Source organism: Poecilia reticulata, linkage group LG15, assembly GCF_000633615.1.
Source record: "Poecilia reticulata strain Guanapo linkage group LG15, Guppy_female_1.0+MT, whole genome shotgun sequence".
NCBI classification, from domain to species: Eukaryota; Metazoa; Chordata; class Actinopteri; order Cyprinodontiformes; family Poeciliidae; genus Poecilia; species Poecilia reticulata.
This window is the reverse complement of record NC_024345.1, coordinates 10,634,143-10,647,147: the sequence shown is the minus strand read 5'-3', so window position 1 is coordinate 10,647,147 and position 13,005 is coordinate 10,634,143. Positions and strand designations below refer to the sequence as shown.

Here is a 13,005-nt window from a genome sequence, read left to right as displayed (position 1 = left end):
GAAATAAACCATCAACAAGACATAAACAGAAAAGAAGCAGAGCTAAAAAGAAGCATTCACTCACTGACTGACTTGAAAAACATGAATATTTAATGATAAGTCAGGAATTTTATGCAGGACTTTTGATGGGCGCAGCTGCAATCAGACCTGGAGAGAAAAACGAGAACATTTCAACACTCAGAATTAGACATCAGAAAAAAGAGCAGGACTGATGGGGAGAAAAATCCGCCTTCTGCTGAAAACGTTGGACATCTCTCACATCACATCAATCAAAAACAGGCACGGCGATGAGGGTCTAATTTTCAGGGCGTCATTTCACCCAGCCATGAAACGGAGTGTAATAAAACCATCGACTAAAAGGCATCGACTCGCTCCTACGGCCATCAAACAGTCCAGATGCGAATTTGACTAAGAATTTATGGAGAGAATAAAAGGCAGGCCGTTTACTCCAGCAGAGCTGACAGATCTCTCTCTCTCTCTCTCTCTCTCTCTCTCTCTCTCTCTCTCTGCAGGTTTGAGAGGAACGGCGTCGATTTTCCTGTGGAGTTTTCCTTCGACGACTTTAAGATTTTATGTGACGGTTACGTAATAATCTTTTATGACATTTTTAATAAGCCAATTTTGTCTGTACGTTATGAATGATTCTGTTATCTTTGCACTGTTTTACAATGCTAAACGTTCCTCTATTCAACCAAACGGCTTTTGTGTCACATACGAGATTTTCCTTCTCGACAACAACAGAACCTGAGTGTAAATGGAGAGCAGCGATTTCGTTGTTTTGTTTTGCTTCTTTTTTTTTTTCCCTGGGTTGTACATTGCTGAACTTTTGTTCTTCCTACACAGGCGTGAGGTTAATCACAGAAGCGGTGCTTCCTGCACGCTCGTGACACTTGCCCCTCACGCTGATTACTTCCTGTCAAAGAACTGCAGCCTTGTCTGTGTGTAAACTAAGAGAAAGAAAAACGACTATCGTTTTCAACCCCAGTCCTACACACTCCACCTGCTCTGGTGCTGCTGTAATTGTTTGCATGCACTGCCGACCGCATTCATTAACACCTCTTGTGATGATGTAGGCTACGCTTTAACGTATAACAACAATGCAGCATAGAGAAAGGAAGTTTGACCTTTGGCCTCATCCCGAGCTGTCCAGAAACCTTTCGCGTAACATATCAGTGTCTAACAATCGATCAAAACTTTTATATTCAGGCACAGATATGGTCCACAACAAGCAAAAACAGGCAGGAAAACAACCAAAAGACGGCAAAAATAATGTGATAAAGTTTTAAAGATTCTTTTGTTAGTAGACACTCGGCTATAGTGACAGCTGATAACAAAAAATATTCAAGATTTTGTCCACAACTTTTTTAAAATTATTATTATTCCTTTTTTCCTTCCAGATCTCCTCAGGATTTGGGTTTCGAGGACTGAGCTGACCGTAGACGACGGGCTGATTTTTGTGTCCATTAGACTTCAGCTGTCTGTGAGGTCTGGAGGGATTTTTAAACCATCAGTTAAAAAAAAACAATAAAAACGGGGGGGAAATTAGCACTTAACAGATTCAAGTTTTGGAAATCGCTACAGTTGAAACTAAGTGTGTCTTTTATTCATGTATTATTTTATTTTTTTTGTATTTTCTGCCATTTTTATAGTTGTCTATTATTGTTATTTTTTACCTAACTTAATTTTATGTTTTCGTTTTATCATTTATCTACCTGTGACGTTGTGACCCACCATTTGGCAACAGACAGAGCTGCAAAGAAAGTACGAGAGCTTTACTAAACTTTTTAAATTCCTCATAAACTTTTGGAGCAAACTTCATGCCACACGATGGCATATCAAAAATCCTTTGACTTTTCATCCTTTTTCTCCTTTAAGAACAAAATACCCCCGCCGACGCTTTAGCTTTCGTCTTTTCAACTTGACACGGCCGCAAAGGCTCCTCTCCTTCTCTGCTTTTCGTCTCTCACTCGATATTTTGAGGAGTTTTCACACTCGCAGAAGAAGCTCACTGTTTACTCTGCCCGCCATGATCGCTCTGCTATAAGCTGCTGCAGCGCTGAGCGACTGTGTCCACAAAGATGATCGCAAAATCACGTGACTCAGAATATTGGGAAATGAAAATCTATTATTAGCATCAGATATGAGGAGAAGTTGGTTATTTTTGTCAAACCTCCACAGATGCAGTTAAGTAGTTTCACTTGTATTGACATGAAATTCGCACCGAATGTCAGAACCAACCCAAGTCTTTCAAATGTACACAAAAAAAAAAAAAAAAAAAAAAAAAATCTGTTTTAAAAGTGACAAATGTTCAGTTAAGATTTTTAAAATGCAAATTTCTGTATTTTCTGTATTTTATTTTCTGAAAGTGTGTAAGTCTTTTGCTATTTAGTGGATTTTCGGTGAACACCGGTAAACACGTGATCTGGTCCCTGTGCAAACCTTTTACTGCTCTGTAATTAAAAAAGCTTAATTAAAACCGGAGGAACGAGGCCGGTCCGGGTCCCCATCACCGGGCGTCCACTCATGGGCAGCAGCCCTGAGGAGTAGGCTACTCTTGCATGCTGAGGCCGTCAACAGATTAATGCGATTCGATCTTCAACAAAGTAATCTGAGGTAAATGCCTTTTAAAAAAAATAATAATAATGGCCAGTAACCAGATTTAGCCCGTTGCCAGAGCAACTTCAACGGGTCCGTTCAGTCGGAACCACGTTAAGCTTTTCTCACCCTTTTAAACGGAGCTGATGTTTGATTTGTCACCTTAACGCTAAGCGGCTACAGTCCTCTCCGTGCTGCTAGCATTAGAAAAAAAAAAAGAATTAAAAAACGGAGCTTGAAAAGAAAAAAAAAGACAGTTTAATCTAAAAAATTTTATGTTGCAAAGATGTAGAATGAAATAAAAGAGCATCCAGAGATTTGGGTGCATCCACCCCCCCCTGAAATCTTAAGAATTTCAATTGATCGAGAAAAAGAAAATGACTTTCTTAAGGAGTCTTATTGATTTTTACGGAACCTCCATGGGAACATGGAGGATTTTTTTGCGTTCCCTGCGTTTTCTCTCAGCAACGTACCGATCAATTCAGGCGTCAAAACTGAATACTGTAAGCCTTTCTTATGGTGGCAGTTGTACTTTCTGCAATAATATAAGGTTTCCATGAGGTTTTTCCATGTGTATCTGAGTTATTTTCACGGTGTTATGAAGACATCTGACAGTTTTGATTGTGTCTTCCTTGTGTTGAAAGTCTGAATGGTTTAAAAGGCCATTTTAATGCGCAGTTCCATCTCAATCTTACACAAATCGATTTTCAATCTTTTTTTTTTTTTTTTTTTTTTGCACCAAAGAGTTAAGAATAAACACTGTGGCTCTTTAAATGTGTATAAATTTGACATTTGAAATAGACCAGAGTGTATTTGCTTATTGCGAGGGAACGCAAAAGAAATCAAATCCTCCATGTCCCCTATGGGTCTCCGTAGATTTTGGTTCTCACTGAGGTTTATATTTTTTATTTTTTTGCTGTTCGTAGGGTGTAGTTTCTCTCCACCATTGCCACATCCTTGCTCAGGAGACGGCATTGCTGAGTCAGTGTGAAAGAAACACTGCAGTCATCTGGGTTTCCTTCGATATCACGTTTTTTTAGCATAGGCTTCATTTAATAACTGAGTTTGAGTCTCCCTGTCTGATGGTGTTGCACTGATTTGAGCTGATTAGGTGTTTCTGAAAGGTGTCTTAAGATGACATAAGGTGTGAATTAGCCCAAACTGAGAAGAATATTTTTATATTTTTGTTCCCTTTATTCTTACAGTCTTTTGTTGCAGTTCTGTATGAAATGGTGCAGCTTTTCTGTCAGGTTTCAGGTTTCAATGAGCCATTCCAACACTGAAATTATTTTATTTTCAAGCTTCCTGTTGTCGATTTCCAGCTGTACTTGGAAATCAACAAGAACTATGAGAATGAACTCATCTTAGTTCATTCTCATCTATTCTGTTGAACCAAAAAAAAACCCCAACATAATTCAAGATGAGGTTTGGAGCAATACTCTACAGTACGTCTTGTTCTGTACTTCAATGCTTCTCTTTGGCTCCACTTGTTGCATTTGACATTGTTTTTTGGGGGGGGTGATGGGTTTGTTCTTTGTTTCATTGAGGCGAGCTTCCCAATGGGCAGCACTCAGTTGCACGGAAAAGCCTGCATAGAATCTAAATTACCATCTGCAGCAAGTAATTGAGGGAAAAGCAAGTTACAGCTGACTGGATGGAAATCCCGGTTGCTCTTCATCACGACTCTCGTCCGCTTTAGTGAGTTGAGAGGCCTACAGAGAACGCTGAGGGTAGTGAACTTCTTACAATCATCAGGATTTTGACACTTTATTGGTTAGTCTGCTTGTTTTGTTTGATCTGCGTAGAAGTGCTGCTGTAAGCACCAGAGTTTGATTAAGGCACTAATCCTGAGACTCTGGAGTTTTATGAGCTCCAAGTAAACTTCTTTTTTTTTTTTTTAATCAGAAAGCACAAACACGGGTTTAATTAAGACAAATATAATGCTAATGAATTTTCAGCCCTAGTGCCTTTAATGAGCAGAAACGCCACAGCATGAGACGCTAAAGCCGAGCGAGTCTTAACTTTGTTATTCTGACAAATGGGAAGGTTTACGGCACCATCCACAATTAGTGAAACTACTTTTTTTTTTTTTTTAAATGTGCAAAAAGCCTCAAAACAGCTTTCTCATTTATTCCAGTGACATTAATCATACACTGCAAAAACACCATTTAATTTTAATCGTTTATTTAGTTGCGGGGCGTGGAGAGGAAATTTCACGCTAAATTGATTTTGGCTAAAATATTTAAAAACTGGAAGTTTTTAAATATTTTAAAAACTTCCAGTTTTTAAAATATGTACTAACAAGGCTAAAGGAAGACCAAGCTCAGTTTTACCAACACTGACACCAGTGGTGGGAAGTAACGAAGTACAAGTAGGCCTACGTCGTTACTGTACTTAAGTACAATTTTCGTGTATCTGTACTTTACTTAAGTAGATTTAATAATGGATACTTTCTACTTTTACTCCACTACATTTTACAGTAAGTATCTGTACTTTCTACTTCACTACATTTCTACAAAACTGTCGCGTTACTCGTTACATCCAAGTCGCATTGTGTGTTTTTTTTCTGTTAAAATGTGAAGTTCAGGGATTTAAGGTGGCGCCGAAAAATCCAAGCAATAACGTGACTTAGTGTCTGTTGTCACCCATCGGCTCCCCCTTTACTCGCACGCGGAGCTCCAAGACATGCGCAGTGGTTTCCTCTGAGCGTCAGTAATATAATAGTACGGAAGCGCTGCATAAATCATAAGATATGGCGACATGTAAAATCAGCAGCGCTTCGCTTTCACAGACGGTGGGACTTCGTCCAATTTTTTACGTCACTTGGAAGGAAAGCTTAAAGAAAGGTAAGCTCCGTGGACGTGATGCTAGCAAAGCTAGCTGTATTGACTGAGACACATGTTGCATCTGCGATGACTGACATGTCGCATATATGGGACAACGCTGTGACCAAAGTGCAATATTGTAATATGACATTCATGGACGATCCGATTCTTCTGGACGGATCTTGACTAAGTCCTATAGTACTGAAGCCTCAGTGAGAGCCTTTTTTTGTTCTTGTAATGCTCTGAGTACACTGCAGTAGCTATTTTATTTTATTAAAATATCTTTATATTTAATTGGTGAATAAATAAAACAACGTAAGAACGCAGAGCATGCTCTTTGCTCTTTGTTTTTGTCACCTGTCATGGTGGCAGACGTTGCAGCAGGAGGGAGGATGAGAACAGTCACGGTGCTCCTCCTGCTTGGTTACTTATTGCTTATTGGGCCTTGGACAGTGTTCATAGTTGAGCGTTGTTAATTGCTATGTTTAATGGTGCAGACAATTATTTCTGACATTGGCAATATGGGCAACCGCCCAGGGTGTTATTTTTTTAGGGATGGCAGGAGACCTCTGTGTATTGTGGCACAGAGATGGATGCAAAACAGAATGAAGAAGAGTTTGAATTGATACTGGTTACATTTATTTCAGCTCTAAGTATTTAATATCTAGGTGGGCAAGTGAATCTTTCAGATCAATTTGAGAAGCAGTTTTGATAGGTGCACTAAATTTTATTGTCATGTAGCACGGGGTGCTGGTTTTGATTTGGTCTTGGGTTCAGTGGTCCAGACTACAACTCTGCTACGTGGCTCCTTGGTTCCATGTCTTCCTCTGCCAGTTGGATTTCTTTCAAAATAAATGTGTGGAAAAAAAAGGGAAGTTCATGTTATGTTAGGACAGGAGACGAGATGTTTCCATCCCTGAAATTATGATGCATAGAATCACATATCCAAGTCTAAACTATGTTACAGAATAAACGCAATAAAAACATGCTTTATCTGTGGCATATGATCATATGATCGGTACACTTAATGATATTAGTGATTAGGCAATGCATTCAGCAAGTACTTTTACTTTTAATACTTAAGTATTTTTAAAAACCAGTACTTTTTTACTTTTACTTAAGTAAAATGTTAATGTGGTACTTTGACTTTTACTTGAGTACATTTTTGTCTGTGTATTTGTACTTTTACTTAAGTACATTTTTTGAGTACTTTCTCCACCACTGACTGACACACACGGTGAGCAGGATGGTAATGGAGTAAAAATTAAATATAAAAGAACTCAAAAGATTACCAAGACTATATGAACCTTTCTCCATGAGATTGAAATTAACGTTTTTGTTTGTTTTGTTTTTGTTTTTAAGTCCCACTGAGTCTGATCAACTACAAAAGGGATTTTAATTTGAACGATGTGTTTTGGTCAGATTAAACTATATAATTGCCCTTTCTCACTGACTCTACTTATCCGGCATCCTCTACTCAGCTGGCTTTAGGAGGGTTTCCATTACTGGTTTAGCTGCTTTTTCCTTCTTGTTTTGTTTTGTTTTTTTTGTTCGCTTTGGAGCTGAGTTGGGCCTAAATGTGAGGTGAGCAGACTGCTGACAAAGGAGAAACTAGAGGGTTTTCACCAAGGTGGTGCAGGGAAAAGTTATTAAAACTCAAGAATGAGAGCAACAGTAACAATACTTACAGGTGAAACCAAAGTATATTTTTACCCCTTGCAACTCAGGTTTCTGAATTATTTGTAGTAATACTTAATAAATAAATTATACATTCCTCTCAAAACAGACAATACACCAACACCATGAAAATGCCTCATGCAACAGGAAGAAAAGAGTCCCTGATAATGAAATATAATAAAAGTCAGTTGTGGTTTGAACAAGTTTTCTATTGCTTTTTGCATGTGGAGGCTATAATCCCCATAGGCAGAAGTAGGGTGTACCCAGGGTAGTCAAGCACCATAAGAATCTGTAACGCTGTAATGCCTGCTAATGTTTCAAACATCCTGGGTAGCGCGTTAAAATGTGGGCCGTCATAAAATCTTTCAGATAACAGGCGATGTTAAGCAGCAATCGGGGAGTTTCTGTAAGAAAACTGAAAATAAGTGCAGTCACAATATACCTTTCCCTGAAGATACATCCTTATCTGCAGATTTAAATCCTTCAGAAAACCTGTAAGATGTGCTGAAGAGAAAAAAAAAAAGAAAAGCATAAGTGAGGAACCAGGACATTCAATAGATGAAATAGAGAGATTAGGGAACAGTCAAAGATCCGTCTCCCTGTAAGCTTCAGGCTGGGAAACGTCGAGGAGACCAGGTGCTAAGTAATGACTGTGGAACATATATTTTAATTTAAAAAAAAAGTCAAAACTAAGATAGAAACTAAAAAAAAATAGACAATTTACAGTTCCACCTAAGCTAAACAATCTACAAATATGTTAAAGTTAAGGGTTGAACCTTTTCACAAAGTGTATTGGGAAAACATGCTGTTGTAGAAATACAGGAAACTTTTGAGATTTTTAGATTGGCTAGCAAAAAACAACATTTAACTCATTACATAGATGCATTTTTTAATGTTTTTTGTCTCATCGCTCATCACTTTATTCAGATTAATATGTCCTGGTATCTGTTGTGTGCATGTGAATGATGTTTATTTCACGTTTACTATCTAGATGTTTTTCTTCCTCCCCCCATGAACTCCAGAGCTGCTGATGTTTTCTGCAGTCCAACTCTCATTTCATGAGGAATCATTAATTGCTGAGGCAGCAATTAATGATTGCTGCCTCATGACAGAGCACACTTTGATTCTCGTTGCTTTTTAAACACTGGCGTCCTCTTAATTCATCATGTGGGAGGGAAGCACATGCATCATATCCCCCCTCATTTGCAAAAGAAATTATTGCAGTAGGTGGTAATTGAGAAATAAAAGGAGTAAACAAGTGCTTCCAGCTCAACTATTACATTAGGATGTGGCAAGGCTTTAGGAAGGTGGGAAATTGTTTTTGAGATTTGGAAAAAAAAAAAAAAAAGATAAACACAAAGCATTAAATTCTGCAACACTACACAACATGTCCATGTTTACTTCTTAATTTGGACTGAAAGACGGGAGAGTAACAAACTTCTCAGCTAGCTGGGATAGCTAAGCAAAATGAGAAATATAAAAGCACACCTAAGTATTCCACATTATCTACAACACAAGATTCAAGAAACAAGGATTCAAGCTTTGGTTATTTTTGCAGGATTTTAGTTTTAAACAGACTGGAGGAAAACATGCAGCGATGTCAGACACTGAACACTGAGCAATACCTTAAACCCCATAGTAAGTTCAATTTAAGTTTACCTCCTTAGTTAAGTTTTATATTTAAAAATAAAAAAATAAAAAACTCCAACTAAAAGAAGTGACATCAAAAAAAAGGTGGTTTGGAATTTTGTTTATTATTTAAGAATTTATATCAGATGAAAGGCACATAAAAAACATCTGAGCCTCAACAAAAAAAAAACAAAAAAACTGACGTCATTTCTCTGCCTGAGTGGATTTATTTATTTCTGCTGTTTTCCACTGTAGAGGATGTTTTGTTTCCTTGTTGAGCACAAACTAAATCCTCCCCAAAAATAAGGATTTTTTTTCTTGTCTATCACAAGAAAATAATGATGTGCTGCAGAGAGAGAGTCAAGGTAGTTCTGGACAAACTGATTGCTTTTCAGTTTGTTTGGTCTTTTTTTTCTAAGCTTATCTTACTGACTGCAGGAACACATGGGTCTCTAGTGATCCTAACCCTGTGTGATGGAAAAAATGTGTTGGCTGAGTCTGATACTAAAGAGCCCGACAACTCTTTCCGCATTGCGAGCCTGAATCTTGATTCAAACTCAGAAACTTGGGTAACACTTTATTTGAACGGGGGTGAATAAGACTGACATGACATTTTCATAAACATAACATAACACCTGTCATGAACATGAATAAGCCTTCATGAATATTTATGACTGTTGTCATAAAGCGTCATTCGGTAAATTATGACACTTTTAATACAAAGTTGACATTATTCAAAATGTCTTTGTTATGACAACTTGACATTAACCAAGAAAGCATTACTGTTTAAACTTTACCTTTAATAATATAAAGTTACCTAATTTTTAAAGTGCAATCAAGGTAATACTTTTATAACAAAGGTAATACTTTTATAACATATTTATATCAGTAATGATTTCTTGGTTAAGAAATCATTACAAACTGTGGAGATTTCTGCTCACCACAGTTTGTTTTTTAAAAAAACTACTTGAATTATGTTTAGATATATTTTGTTACAATAACACCAAAAACCTCACTAGATTTATTTTAGGGGTTTTAGAGAGTAACACAGAGTATCTAAAGTTCAGTTTTGGTCTCACCAAAAATCACTTTCCTCCACTTGTGTGTGGAAAAGCTTTATTTTGATATGTCTCCTGTGTGGAGAAAATCATGTTTGAAAATGTTCCTGCTTCTGCAAGTGGATGTCAAAAAAAAAAAAATCAAAAATGATTATGGCTTACAGATCATGAAAATAAATATAATTCAGGGTTTCACATAATTAGAATATTGCGGCAAAGTCAAATTTTTTGGAAACTCGTGGTCTCACACACTGATCAGCTAATTATCTCCAAACACCCACAGAGGTTTCCTGAGCCTCTGAAAGCTCTCTGGGTCAGCAGGCGACACAATCATGTGGATGACCGCTGGGTGGACAGAAGTCCAGAAGACACTCGTCGACACTCTTCACAAGGAGAGCAAGTCACAAAAGGTCGTTTTTAGAGAGGCTGGTTGCTCACAGAAAGCAAGCATTTAAAAAAAAAAAAAAAAGAAAAAGAAAAACAGAAAGCAACAATAAACTGGTTCACCAGCAGCAAGGATAACAACAGCTTTGATAGAGCTGTCATTGCCTGGAGTCGAGAGCCGTCACACACAGACACTGAATCTTTTTTTTTTCTCCATCTGTAAGCCATGTTCATAAAAAAAACAAAAAAACAAACAAGAACTAAAAGTTTTAAATATTTCACAACATACAATTCTATTAAATATATGAGTTCTACATTCTGAAAATAGTGGGGGAAAAAATGAACCTTTTCACAATATTTAAATTTCTGAGATGGATCTGTGTAAAGGTGCATAGCTGATAATAGTTTGTCTGGATGGAGTTAGGCCATGCTCTGTGACAGACCGAACTCTACTCAGAGTCTGATGTGTTGTTTTATAACCTGAACACGGCTTTAAGCTCCCACACAACTTTATGCCTCACCTGTCTGGTGTTTTCTGTGGTCTTCGGTGAGCCAAACAGCAGCAGACCTCCGGGGGTTTCACACAAAACAGTTTTGGTGTCAGACGATCAAAACAACATCTCCTGTGGGGAAAAAAACAAAAAAATAAGCATAAAACACATCATCGTTTTTCTCAGTGAATGTATTTCTGATATTTCTTTTGACATGGCAACAAGCCAAGTGATTCACTTAAACTAAAAAAACCAAAGCAAATTGGTTCACAAATAAAGTCATGACTGCACATTTTCAACAACTAAGAGAAAAAGTGTTTAAATTCACGACGAGATTGTGGAAAATATTTTTTTTATGTGTCTCCTCAGAAGTTTTTAATATGATTACTATGTCTTCTGAAAAGCTCTCCATTGCTTTTGTTAGCTATATAATTGAACTGACCGTCATTTATAGTCGTTTTGAGAGTAAATGTCCCTTCTCTTTCAACATGCTACATTTTTATGCCTTTTTATGTGAAACTAAACCCAACCTGCCCTGGGCTTAGCAGAAAATAGACCGGCTGTGTTTATCTGTCACAAAAGCAGCCTGTATTCCTGCAGCAGCAGAAAGCAAAAGCTGACGTGCCGTGTGGTAAACAATCTATGAGATGGCAGTGATGTCGCATCTGAAGCCTGTCGCACTTTGACAAATAAACGTTGACGGCCGGGTTTCCAGACAGCAGCACACGGGAACTCTGTGTGAGCTGCTGGTGAAATCACGAGAAAGCACAATTTCAAATCTGCCCACGTGTCCGGATCTTTTAGCACAGCAGCTCAGAGTTGAGAATCCAGCCTGGAGCCAAAGCGCAGCTCTTTAAGACAAGTCTGCCTACCTGCAGAGAGAGTAAGATGGAAATGCCATGGAAACCGTTCTTTAAGGGACTTAAAGTTACTTTTCCATTTCGTCTTGCGGAAACTCATTAAATTTATAGGCTGACAGTTAGGAAGGGAGCGTAATGGGTGCCAGCCGAACACTGCAAATTGACTTAAATCCAATTTCCCTGACATATGGATATGCTTCCTGTGACCGAATCCATGTTTTTCAAACCCGCTGATTAAGCTGTAGCCATGGTTGACATCTCATTTGCCCAAGTGTCTGTTTTCCCTGCCTTTCTCTCCGGATCGCATACTTAGAAATCAGCAGATAACAAGCCTGGGTTCACAGAGTTCTAGCTTAACCTCTGCTAGACTGAGATACTCCTGAGTTATCCTGATGATGAGACCAGATATGGAAGCCAAGAGTTAACATTACAAGATACAGTGAGACCCAAAGCATTGTGAATCAAAGGGCCGCACCACTGGTTTAGCTAAAGGAAGAAAAATTATTAATGATTCATTTGGAAAATGTCAAAATACACAAAGGATTAAAAAAAAGAAAGAAATTCTGACTTTAATCACAGATTAAGGTCTCAGGTTTCTGAGATTAAAGTCAGAATTCTGAATTTTTCTCAAAATTCTGTACAGTCAGAATTCTTTTTGTTTTTTTCAGTGGCCCTAATCCTCTTCTGTACTCAGGATATTAGATGATCTGTGTGTCGGTGTGGGGGAATCAGAGAGGCAGAAAGATTCATAAAATAGAAAAAGAAGTGTGCAAATGAGTATTTAAGAGGTAACATTAAGTAGTTAATTGTCTCTATTGCTCAGAAACATACCAAAGAAATTACAACTAGGTTCTAGGCGGTGGTTATTAAGCCTTATATCATCACTGTTTTTTTTTTATGATATCATAATGAACTCTTCTCACTTCCCTTGGCAGGCTGCCAGTCAATTACTGGGAGAAAAGAGCTGTGGCGAGAGCTGAACTGAAGACGAGCCTTGCAATGTGATAGATTTGGTGAGAGCATTATCACATCCATGATAGACATCTAAGTCCACCTCTCTTTTTATTTCTGTGTGCTTTGTGCTAAAACACACACACACACACACACACACACGCACACACACACACACACACACACACACACACAACAAAGTGATGGGAGTAACAGATGCCTGTAAATGGATTTCGAAACATAAAAACGGACAGATCCCCGTTGAAAAAAGTTGTATAAAAAGAATTAGACTCTTTTTTTATATATATATTCAGAATTGCTGTCTGAATATATAAATCCTCTGGGATTTTCTTAGAAACACAAATAATAAAAAAAAGGTCACTGCTATTCTGTATGGCTGCTTTGCTCAACCTGTGGCTCTCTTCTTGAATCTGCATTCAGCCATCGTCACTTCACACTTTAGGTCTGCCTGATAGGCTCCATATGCATCACTGCAGCCTCCTGCTGAACTCGGTCCACGTCGCACCTTCTTATA

At 38.0% G+C, this 13,005-nt stretch overlaps 1 protein-coding gene across 2 annotated transcripts in view; it reads left to right on the top strand.

The window, feature by feature from the left end:
- Positions 1-2,385: 2,385 nt before the first annotated feature.
- rgs17 (regulator of G protein signaling 17) overlaps positions 2,386-13,005 on the top strand; it is a 49,311-nt gene continuing 38,691 nt past the window's right edge. The window contains exons 1-2 of one of the 2 annotated variants that reach the window (XM_008429191.2): positions 2,386-2,613; positions 12,455-12,532. The gene's annotated coding sequence lies outside the window, so the exon portion shown is untranslated. The remainder of the gene's footprint in view (positions 2,614-12,454; positions 12,533-13,005) is intronic. The other variant, XM_008429190.2, reaches the window with a different exon arrangement.